Source organism: Argentina anserina, chromosome 7 (genome assembly GCF_933775445.1).
Source record: "Argentina anserina chromosome 7, drPotAnse1.1, whole genome shotgun sequence".
Lineage (NCBI taxonomy): Eukaryota > Viridiplantae > Streptophyta > Magnoliopsida > Rosales > Rosaceae > Argentina > Argentina anserina.
The window spans coordinates 8287470-8300779 of NC_065878.1; positions in this window are offsets into that span (position 1 = coordinate 8287470).

The window sequence follows — 13310 nt, forward strand, 5'->3', positions numbered from 1 at the left end:
TGGGTAGCTCTGCTCCGATGGGAGACTTGGTTGCCGAAGCTAATCGGACTTTTACTTAGTGGGAATATTTGACTATGCGGTTGCGTGATAGTTTGTTTGACGTTGTGTGTGTTATTCTGCACATTCGACCCATTTATCTTGCTGTATGATAGATTTTCCCCAAATAACCGGTTCACGAGCCTAAAGAGTCTAGATAATACCGGAATATTATTTTAGGGCCAAACAAGATCAACCGTTTATCCGTATAATATAATAACGATCTTGTTGAAAGAAAAACACTATTAGTGTGTCTTTGTTAAAGTAAATAACGGAATAAGTTAATGTCGTTTATGATCAACGGACATAACAGATCAATCACCATTATGTAGCCTTAATTACCATTTACCTCTATTGTACTTTGGACCCCTATATAAAGGGGATTATCAATGAGATGAAGAGGCTATTCCATTTTCCCTACAACACGTTTCAACACATAGTTCGAACCATGTGCTTAATAGCTAATAACCCTATTTTATGGAAAAATTTCTTACGTTGAAAAAAAAAATTGCAGAAGAAGATGAAACAAAAACCAGAAATCTTGGTCCTTGGGGCACCCAGAAATTCACTCTCAGCACCCACCCCCAATCTTCTCTGATCTGCTTGATCAGAACCTCTTCTAGTCGAAGCAACCGGACGAGCCCTAGTCTCGGTTTTCGTGCCCAGACCCAGTTGTCGATCCAGCGACACCGTGTACACTAGCCATGCGCCGCCATCTCAACAGTGGGCCTCCGCCTTGTCCCTCGGATCCAACCCAGGATGCTCCAAACTTAGATTATCGCAGCAACTTCCGTCCAAGAACCGATGCAAAACACGCCTCTTTCTTCCGACGTCAGACCAATGTCGCCGTTGCTTGGCATCTCAACTTTGAGCTTCGGTTTTGCAGACCTTGACCTGGAATCAAGGTCCGACCTGGTTCGATCTCCCTCAATGAGGCAAGCCTTGGCCGCCGTCCCCCCTGTTCCTTGGAGAATCGACTACGCTGAGACAAATCTCGGCACAACCCTGCTCGTTCTGAGATGATCCGATCGCCGACGACCATCCCGTTGGAACCCACGAGTTCAACCGCATCTGTGCGACCCAATCCACTAGGAAAGAGAATTTTACCTGTGCCGGTAAAAGTCAAAGTTACTATTGTTACTATATATGGTGAATTAGTAAATTAGTATTAGTAGTATGATTAAATGTGACCTAATCATATAATTCTAATTGTGTTGTATGTAACGTATCACTTACCTTGTGACGCTCAATGCGAGAATTGCGATGATCCCATCACGATTGAAAGAGCAACTACATTTACACGCAATTTATTTAGCAAACTTACATGTAAGATCTAAATTAGTGTTGCTACTATCATTAAATTTCATTCATATACATGAAATGATATATGTTATATGATGAGCAATGTACTCTCTAAATATTGTGCATGTTATATGCTATGCTTATTATCAAAATTTGATTGCTTAGCATGTTATTAAATCGTGATGCTACGATTTGAATTTTTAAAGCACTACATATTTATACATGGTCATTGGTATGTATCATGAATACGGTTATTGCCTAAGTTTTGTAAATTACTTAACCATGTTAAATGCTATGCTCTACTTGTTACACATGCTATGTCTATATAATTTTTGTAATTATTTTATTTAGCATGTTGTATGAACATAGCCATAATAATGAAATTTCATGAGCATTATATGAAAACGGACAAACCTATTCATGTGATAAAGTATTTTCACGAAGCATCGAAAAATACGACAATTTCAATTCTTGGTCTTGCAATCCGATTTGTATTTCTTGGAAATTAATTAAACTGTAATTAATGTAACTTCACAAAGCTCCACAATGGCCATAATGTACCTTGTTATGTTTGATTCGTGAATGTTTATTAAGAGTTTTCGACAACGAAACTAATGCATCTCGTACTCTATCTACAGTTGGTTAAACCATCACAACATGATTTTCATATATTAGACTATGAAGAATTTGAGTATCAACCTCCCCTACAAGCCAGCCAAGGCTCAACCATGATCGAATTATACGCCAACATGATTCTTGCATGTAGATTGCAAACGTACTTAAAATCTTGAATGACAAAGTAAGGTCTCTGAGGACAAAGAAATTTTCCCAAAACGAACTTGGCATAATAAGTCAATAATAACCCTAAAGCAAAGGGGAATTACTATGGACATGTATTTTCATACCAACCGATCAATGCCAATTGATACCAATGTACCGTGTGAAAAATGCATAGGGGACATGACATGAGCAATGACATGCCCTCTTACAAAAAGAGTAAAGGATAATGAGAGTATGACAATTTGAAAAAGTATATTCAATATCGAACATCATGATTTAAAGAGAATCTCAATTCAAAACAAGCGATAAGAATCTAGCTATGAGGTTTTAGACGTTAATTATAATCGGCCTTTTATTTTCCAAGATATTATTGTAATGGTTGTTATGCCTAAAAATCTCATTAGACTTCGGTATTGAAGTATTTTTTTGGATTGGACAAGACCTTGATGCAATCGTTGACATACAACTAATGTTATGAACTTTTCTCAATGAATTGAGCATATTTGAATATTAATCGAGATATTCGTGGTTCGATTTTTAATATTTTTACTTTGCGAAGTACCGCATAAAGTAAAGCAACTTCACAAAATATTAGTATGACATGAATACCTGAATGCAAAGAAATGCATCATGCGATCCCCACAGTAGTACTGAACAATAATAGTACTGTATCCGTGGATATGAATAATAATATCAATAATGATCGCTAATGTATGATCCTTCGGGATTCAAAATGTACATGCATTATTAGATGGAGGTATCGTTTTACGATTCTATCAAGTTACTCTAAAGAATTTGGGTCTATATTCCATTTTATTGTCTTAACTATATACTTCATTGGCACTTTATGTAACAAGATCCAACAAGAGACAATCGAACCCTCATATGTTTTAAATATTTATGTCAACTGACTTTCTATGTGAAAAGAATAAGTGAGATTACAGTTTACTTCCTTTGCACTATCTCTAATGACTGCGAATGTAACCGAGTATTAGAGACGTTCATAAGCCCATTTAGCAAGTATATAAGAAATTGCTTAATGAATCCAACAATGTCAAAAGAAATTGACCTTCGGGATTTGGACATATTTGGGCTTTGACACGATTTACTAGGACACCTAGGTCGTGATATGTGTGTCTATGTATTAGAGGAGTTACACCATGACACTCATATTTTGGATAATTAGAAGCAAAAATAAAAGAAACAAAGAACTGTGAAAATCCTTAAAATATAATTTTATGGAGAATTTAAGATGTGATTTCATTCTCATATTTCGTCGCTCCCCTAAGACAAAACCGTGAAATATTTGATGCACAAGTATATGCACTAACACCATATTATGCTTCTTATATCCATTGTGATTAGGTATGTAAAGCTAATCATTCAAAGCTTATCGATCTCTTAAAGAAATCTGGATTGAGATCATCCTATGCAAATGACATGTATTCTCACTATGTTCAAGGATTGAATCGAACGAAAATTATGTGGACTAATTAAACCAACTTGCGGACACTTTAAATAATTCTTGGTCTTGCAATCCGATTTGTATTTCTTGGAAATTAATTAAACTGTAATTAATGTAACTTCACAAAGCTCCACAATGGCCATAATGTACCTTGTTATGTTTGATTCGTGAATGTTTATTAAGAGTTTTCGACAACGAAACTAATGCATCTCGTACTCTATCTACAGTTGGTTAAACCATCACAACATGATTTTCATATATTAGACTATGAAGAATTTGAGTATCAACCTCCCCTACAAGCCAGCCAAGGCTCAACCATGATCGAATTATACGCCAACATGATTCTTGCATGTAGATTGCAAACGTACTTAAAATCTTGAATGACAAAGTAAGGTCTTTGAGGACAAAGAAATTTTCCCAAAACGAACTTGGCATAATAAGTCAATAATAACCCTAAAGCAAAGGGGAATTACTATGGACATGTATTTTCATACCAACCGATCAATGCCAATTGATACCAATGTACCGTGTGAAAAATGCATAGGGGACATGACATGAGCAATGACATGCCCTCTTACAAAAAGAGTAAAGGATAATGAGAGTATGACAATTTGAAAAAGTATATTCAATATCGAACATCATGATTTAAAGAGAATCTCAATTCAAAACAAGCGATAAGAATCTAGCTATGAGGTTTTAGACGTTAATTATAATCGGCCTTTTATTTTCCAAGATATTATTGTAATGGTTTTTATGCCTAAAAATCTCATTAGACTTCGGTATTGAAGTATTTTTTTGGATTGGACAAGACCTTGATGCAATCGTTGACATACAACTAATGTTATGAACTTTTCTCAATGAATTGAGCATATTTGAATATTAATCGAGATATTCGTGGTTCGATTTTTAATATTTTTACTTTGCGAAGTACCGCATAAAGTAAAGCAACTTCACAAAATATTAGTATGACATGAATACCTGAATGCAAAGAAATGCATCATGCGATCCCCACAGTAGTACTGAACAATAATAGTACTGTATCCGTGGATATGAATAATAATATCAATAATGATCGCTAATGTATGATCCTTCGGGATTCAAAATGTACATGCATTATTAGATGGAGGTATCGTTTTACGATTCTATCAAGTTACTCTAAAGAATTTGGGTCTATATTCCATTTTATTGTCTTAACTATATACTTCATTGGCACTTTATGTAACAAGATCCAACAAGAGACAATCGAACCCTCATATGTTTTAAATATTTATGTCAACTGACTTTCTATGTGAAAAGAATAAGTGAGATTACAGTTTACTTCCTTTGCACTATCTCTAATGACTGCGAATGTAACCGAGTATTAGAGACGTTCATAAGCCCATTTAGCAAGTATATAAGAAATTGCTTAATGAATCCAACAATGTCAAAAGAAATTGACCTTCGGGATTTGGACATATTTGGGCTTTGACACGATTTACTAGGACACCTAGGTCGTGATATGTGTGTCTATGTATTAGAGGAGTTACACCATGACACTCATATTTTGGATAATTAGAAGCAAAAATAAAAGAAACAAAGAACTGTGAAAATCCTTAAAATATAATTTTATGGAGAATTTAAGATGTGATTTCATTCTCATATTTCGTCGCTCCCCTAAGACAAAACCGTGAAATATTTGATGCACAAGTATATGCACTAACACCATATTATGCTTCTTATATCCATTGTGATTAGGTATGTAAAGCTAATCATTCAAAGCTTATCGATCTCTTAAAGAAATCTGGATTGAGATCATCCTATGCAAATGACATGTATTCTCACTATGTTCAAGGATTGAATCGAACGAAAATTATGTGGACTAATTAAACCAACTTGCGGACACTTTAAATAATTTATGTGGACTAATTAAACCAACTTACGTGTTATCACACTAGTCACTACTAAAACTATTGTTACTTATGCTAGTTACAACCCCACTTGGTCTCACGGAAAATAACTAAAGTACTAGTCTTGATATTGGTAAATGATAATGCGCACAAATCTTTCCGTTTAGCGTAATGTAATATTTATACACAACTTATTACTCATTAGTTTTTGTCTATCACTTTAATCATTGTAAAAGGAATTACAATCTATAACATCGAAGGATCAAACTACTTGAGCTCGCTAGGATTGACACGGATCTACAACCTTAAGCTCAAACTAGATTAACATACATGCCAAATTGCGATGCCACATCACATAATGGTGAAGCCAATTAATGTGAATAAGTGTTCTAATTAGAGACGACTATCCAGATAGTCTGTTATATTGCAACTTTGACAAGCGATCTTTTTTTTCGTTAGATATGTGGAATATCACTTTGATGTGACAGTCTTCCCATCATTAGGGGGAGATAAGAACAAAGAATATTCAAGTGGAAAGACAGGAATTGTCTTAGTTTGTCCCCACGGTGTCTCATTTTGATCCCCACTATTGCATAAACTGATGAGATCACAGATATTAGCTGCAAATATGCTTGCAAAGTAAAATGTCCTAAGAAGAGGACATGACGCCACCCAAAAGAAATTGAGCATTTCGTTGCCACCATAGATGGTGGCATATTGACACCATAAAGTGGCATAAATGGTGTCATAGGTCGTGGCTCTCTAAGGAAGAGGGGGAGACCACTTTATGTTCGATATATACCTGATCAAAGGAAAAAAAGCGAGTTTGGCACAATCACATCTATTGATCCATAATCTCAAATCTACCTCATGAGAATTCCCTAGATTTTGGTTATCACTCGGGGACGCCTCACAGGCAGTACTCCCCTAAGTGTTGCGCTACACGCGGATTTTTACTTGTAGTAGTACTTAAGTTGTTCCATGTTCCAAGAGTGGGCAAGTCTTTCTCCGTATTGGGCGCAATGATTTATACTTGTAGTAGTACGTGTTGGGCGCAATGATCTCCACAACCTTGTATGGTCCTTCCCATATCGAACATAGTCTGGTAACCTTTGTTTGAACTTTCTTTAGAACCCAGTCCCTGAGTTGAAGTGTTCTGCTCTTAACCCGAGAATTGTAGAAGCGTGCCACGCGCTGCTTCTTTAGGACGTTGCGGTGGTGTGCTGCAATGCGTTTCTCTTACAATAGGTCTTTGTCTAGTTGCATGTTCTCCGAATTAGTCTTAGGTTGAAACAGTGTAACCCGTTGTGTTGGTTAGATCACTTCGATGGGGAGTATTTCTGTTGTGCCATACATTAGACAGAAGGGTGTCTCGTCCATGACCTTTGTTAGCGTGATTCAGATTGCCCATAATGCTTCGTCGAGCTTCTCGGGCCAAAGCCCCTTTGCCTCATCCAACTTCTTCCTTAGGAGACCTTTGATTAGTTAGTTGGCAGCTTCCATGTGCCCATTAGTTTTGGGGTGAAATATAAACCCTTGCTTTACACCACGTGATTAGGAGGTCATCATTGAACTCCGTGCCATTGTCCGTGATGATGGACTATGACGTACCATGGCGGTAAAAGATATTGCATTGTAGGATATGTTAGACTTTCTCAGTTGTTATTGCGGCCAAGGGTGCAGCTTCAATCCACTTGGAGTGATAGTCGATGCACACGATGACCCACTTAAACTGACATTTTCCTACGGAAAGTGGGCCGATCAAATCCATGCCCCATAGGCAATTGATCCATGGGTTGACTATGTATGATAGTGGTTTTGAGGCTTGTTACGGTATAGGTCATGTATCTGACATTTTTGGCAAGATCTTGCTAACTCCTGTGCGTCAACAGCAAGTGTGGGCCAATAATACCCTGTCTGCAGTGTCCTTCCGGCTAGTGCGTGGCTGCCATAGTGATTACTGCAGTCACCACTGTGAATCTCTTGCAAAATTCGTTTCTCTTCTATAGTTGTGACATATCTTAAACTGGAGTTTAGAAGGCCTTGGCGATATAGTATGTCATTTTGCAAGTGGTATCTTACCGTGCGCCTCTTTAGCTGTCTTGCGTCATCCTTGTCTTCGGGTAGCATGCCATCATGTTTAAAGGCTATGATCTCATTCATCCACGAGCTTTTTTGTTTTTCTATCTTGCATATCTCTTGTAAGGTCTTAGAGATGGAAGGATGGTGCAGCACCTCGACCTTGGTATCTTTATGGCACTAATATGACTGCGCTCTGGCAAGCCTTGCTAAGAAGTCCGCCCTTGCGTCACTGGCCCTCGGGATCTGGGTGATGTGATAGAATTCGAATCATTTCAATAGCGCCGTTATATATGTCAAGTAAGCCGCCAATTGTTCGTCTTTGGCGGTGAAAGATCCGGTGACTTGATTAACTACCAGTTGAAAGTCACTGAATACGTTGATACTCGTTGCGCCAGTGCTTAGGGCCAACTGTAGTCATGTGATCAGTACCTCGTACTCCGCTACATTATTAGATGCAGCGAAGTTGAACTTGAGAGCGTACTCCATCTCCAATCCCCCCTCTGTCTGCTCAGAATGATACCTGCACCGCTAGACTTGGCTTATTTGGAAACGTCCACATGTAATCTCCATGGGGAAAGTGTGGTGCTCGTTATTGCACTACTCGGTGTTATACCGAAATTAACTGTATCGGTCTCATCTCGAGGAATCATTTCTGCAATAAAATCTGCTACGGCTTGGCCCTTTATTGCGGGTCGTGGATTGTACTCAATTTCAAAGTATGTCAACTCAATAGCCCACTTGCTGAGTCGCCCCGATTGCTCTGGATTCTGGTATACTTGTTTGAGAGGCTGGTTTGTAAGGACGTTGATACTGTGAGCTTGAAAGTAATGGCGCAGTCATCTAGCTGCAATGATGAGTGCAAAGGATAACTATTCCAGTGTCAGGTATCTTGTCTCTAGACTGTTCATGGCCCTGCCAGCGTAAAAGACTGGAAGTTCTTTTGTTCCGTACCGGTGAACTAGTGCACTGCTAACCGCGGTTGTGGATACTACGAGATAAAGATATAGTGTTTCACCCGGTTGCGGGGTTGACAACAATGGTATTGGGGCGAAGTAGTCATTTAGCCACTAAAAGACTTCCTGGAAGTTAGGTGTCCACTCATCAATTTGCTCTTGGAACGCTTTAATAGTTTGAAGAATGGTTTACATTTGTCTGTCTGTGTCGAGATGAATCTTGATAACGCAACAAGTCTCATATGAGGGGCCTCCACATCCTTCTTGAGCACTGGTTGTGCCATTTTCAGAATGGCTTGCACTTTTTTCCAAGTTTGCCTCTATACCACGTTGGCTAACGATGTAGTCCAGAACTTGCTTGTCATTACACCGAAAAAACACTTCTCTGGATTCAGCCGCATCTTCTATTTTTTAATCACATTTAAAATGATTCGTAGGTTAGCCACATGGTCCTCGACCTTGACGTTTTGGCCAACATATCATCTACATAAACTTCAATCTTACTGCCGATGTGCTTATCGAACATTAGCGTGACGCAACGTACGTTTGTAGCACCTGCGTTCTTTAACCCAAAGGGCATGACATTGTAACAGTAAAGTCATATGTGCGTAAGGAAGGTCGTAGCTTTTTAGTCCGCAGGGTTCATGCATATTTGGTTGTACCCGGAGTAAGAATCCATCATGCTTAGTAGCTCATGGCCTGCAAATTCGTCAATTAATTGGTCGATTCTGGGTAAAGGGAAGCTACCTTTAGGACATTCCTACATTCTTGTAATCCACACATCTGTCATTTTCCATTGGTTTTACGGACCATGACATAGTTTGGGACCCACTCGGGGTACTGGACCTCCCGAATGAACTTCATACCCTTCAACTTGTCGACCTCTTGTTGTATCGCGATACGTTTTTCATCATCAAACCTGCGACGCTTTTGTTTGACTGGATATGCGGAAGGTTTGATGTGTAGTTTGTGCATGATGATATCAGGAGAGATGCCAGGCATATCCTCGTATAACCATTCAAATACCTCCATGCTAAATTGGTTAGATCCATCTCTATTGTAGGACTAAGGGTAGCGCTGATCTTGATCTTTCACTCTAGGTGGTGTGGGAAGGGTGTGATGCTCTTCAAGGAAGTTTCAAGATTCGCCAGTGTCTTGGATTCGTAAGGCGTAATCTTTTTCTTGCCCTTGTTCTTAGCAACTTCGTCGTCTCTTGCATCAATAACCTTGTTGGTTAAGTTTGCTGCGACATTCACCGCCAAGATTTTGTGCATGTTGCGCGTGCGCCTGACTGGCGTGCTTTGCACTCCTTTGCCACGAACTGTGATCCACGGACCTGCCCTGTTCCATTTGGGGTTGGGAACTTGATGAGCATCATGTATCCATCCTTTCGTAGCATCCCTTGAAGAGAACATTAACTGTGGATCCTGTATCGATCATCGTTTTGCCCACGTCCCACTGTCCACCCAAGACTGCATCTATGAGGAATGCGTAGTCATTGAGTAGGGAGATGCCGATTTCCTCCTCTTCGGTGAAGGTGATATGTTTCCATCCTTTCTTCTTTTGTTTGGCATTTCCCCCCGCAATGGCGCACACTTGTCTCGGGTGATGGATGTGGGCAAAGCTTTTTTTTCGGGCTCTTTGAGTGTGGCGGGCGCACAGTGCTCATGATGCGCGTGGTGAAGGGACCGGGCCTAGCTGCGAATATTGGTTGGCAATGTGGATTGACGTCCCGCTATTCTATGGCAGTCAACCGCTATAGTATTAGGGTTAGTGTTGGGTCCGAACTATTTCCAGCAGTGTGGGGTTGTGAGCTGGAAGTTACGCTCATACTCCCTTCCTCGTGGTTACGAATGCCCTTGGGGTATGGAGACTGTTTCCGAGTAGGCTCGGAAGGGGTTAAGCTAATGCTCATATTAATTTGTTCTCGCCCTTTTGATTGTGCGTTGCACTCACGTTGTGACTCCTCTTGTTGTCGACTGTGTTCAGCCCTTGATAACTGCGCTCTTATCTTGTCAAGTTCGGCCTGCAAAGCTGCAGCCTTCTCGCGCTCGATCGCCTCTCATTGCTTACTCTCGACGAGGTCCATTGCCATGCTTGCTAACCTTGCAGCGGCAATAGGGTCGGGTGTCACGCTAGTCCTCGCAACAGTCCCAGGGGTGGGGGTGAGGATTATGAGATCTTCGTTTGTGGAGGGTAGGGGATGGTTTGCCAAGGTCTGTGATGTCCTCCACGTGACCATCGACCGGGTTGGGTGGCAGGGAGTTGGGGGTGCTCATTTCGAAATGCAATTGCTTTGCGAGGTGTTGCATGTGTATCACGGGAACTTTTTATTACGATTTCCCACAGACGACGCCAGTGTTAATATAGTATACTGCGCTATGGCAATACACTCCACTACTCATACACTGACTACACCATACTCCTTTCTCTCGTTCCTGTCACAAGTAGCACAAGTCGTCAGAGTTCCCTTCAACTCTCTGATGCCTAAGTCAGATAGATAGTAATTTCTGCAGAGTAACAGTAACTGGTTGAGTTTGCTTACCTTATAAGGTCAAGGGTTTGACCTTTAATAGTCGAGTTAAGGTATATTATTCACTCATCCTCCGATGTGGGACTTAGTCCAGTTGAGGTGTTCTCTGTAGTTTCCTTTGAGATGCGCGTGAGGGCGCGTCCGTAGTCGGTTTGAGCCATGAGGCGGTTCGTTACACAGCTGATGTGGTTGGCCCCCTGCCTGTACTGCGGGCTTGGGTTGCTTTTGAGTCTAAGTGTGCTAATAGTCGCGCTGATTATGGCTGGGATGCCAATGACATTTGCCATGTCAAGGTCATCCCTCATTATATGGAAGAAGACAGGAAAGAAATGGAAGTCCAGATTCAAGAGCTACTTGAAAAAGGGTTAATCAGATCTTCAAATTGTCCACATCATGCTCCAGCCTTCCTAGTAAGAAATTATGTTGAACAAGTAAGGGGCAAAGCTAGAATGGTACTTGCTACGTAGATGTCAATAAGAAAACCATTAAAGATGGTTATCAGATAACTCAAGTGCGAGTTCTCATAAACCGACACAAAAGAGCTCAGATCTACTCCAAGTTTGACGCTAAATCAGGTTTTTAATAAGTGAAAATGCACTCAAATTCCATAACCTTAATATCTTTTGGAACACCGCAAGGGCATTACAAATGGTTGGTTCTGTCGTTTGGTCTCAAGCAGACTCCGTCTATTTTCCAAAGGAATATGGACAACATTTTAAAGCCATTATCAGATTTTCTGCATAGTTTATATTGATGAATCTTAGTCTTCTCAAGAACTATGAATGAACATCTGAAACATCTAGAACAGGTTTGCAAGCTCATTATCCAGAAATTAATCATTTTGGGACAGAAGAAGATACATTTGGTCAAATGAGAGATCGACTTTGATATGAAGATATTCGCCTTCAAGAACACATTGTTAAGAACATCAGCTGATTCCCATATCAAATCTCTGATGCAAAATCCTTACAAAATTTTTTAGGAGTTGTTAACTTTGCTAGAGACTTTATCCCTCAAGTAAGTGGTCTTACTGCTTTAGTCTCACCAAAAACCAGTTTCAAGAAGAAGTTGTGTTTTACGGAAGACGACAATAATACTGTTAAATAGATTAAGGAGTTAACCCAAAGTCTACCCCCTTATAGCTACCACAAGAATGAGATTTAATCATCTTGCAGACATATGCATATGATTATTACTGGACATGAGTAGTTTTGGCCATGAACCCAGATAGCAATCAGGAAAAGATTTACAAATTTCTATCAAGAAAGTTTAATTAAACTATTCCACTAGGGATAAGAGGTGTTAGCTTTGCACAAGAGCATTAAATGCGTTGAAGCATTCCTAGAAAAAAAAATTGTAGTTGAAACTGACAACAAAAAAGTAAAACAAAATTAAAAACTACAAATTAACTGATACAGCAGATAAAGGGAGAGTATTGAGGTGGCAAATGTTTTTATCTTAGTATGAATATGATGTGAAAATGATTACATGTAACAAGAACTTCTTGTCTGACTCTCTTACAAGAGAAATGACGACATTTTAGAGGAGAAGAGTGAGATAAAGATGAAAGGCAAAATCATAGGAGCAGGAGATCAGAACCATAGAGTCTTTGGAACAGATACAAAAAAGGAAATAAAACTGTTAGACCTCTACATGACAGACCAGTCTACCAATTCATTGTGTCTATGAAGTAGCAGCATCGACTCCAGCTAAAACTCAAGACAAGATTCAACTAGGGGGTTGGGCTCTTTTGGTCCGAAAGAGATACTGAAGGTTCTGATGAAGAAGAAAAACTCGGTAAAGAGTATTTGTTGTGTCCCAACGATACAACCTCAAATGACTGGTCTCAGGGTAAAAGACCAGCATACCAAGTCCGTTGAAGGCTGCTGCTTTGCCAAAAAGCAGAATAACCCCTTTTAGGGGAAAAATAGTTGAAGTCACTGAGAAGAAAAATGTTCATGGCTATCCTTCAAATATATCTAAAAAACCAGTATTTTAAACAAAGAAGCTATTGGCTTTTAAGCATAAGATCGTTATGGATAATGTTCTACAAGCTTTCTATGAGGAAGACGAAGAACATCTGTTGAGAAGTCTCATAAATGTCCTGATAGAAGAATTGTATGGAGTCCATGCAAAAGAAAAAGAAAAGGAAACAGAAAATTCGAAGGAAGGCGGTGCAATGATCAAGTATTTGGAGATACTTGAAAGCGTACTAGTTCCTATTTAAGTCCTAAAAGAATTAGCTTGGTGGGAATTTCACTACAAAATCGAGG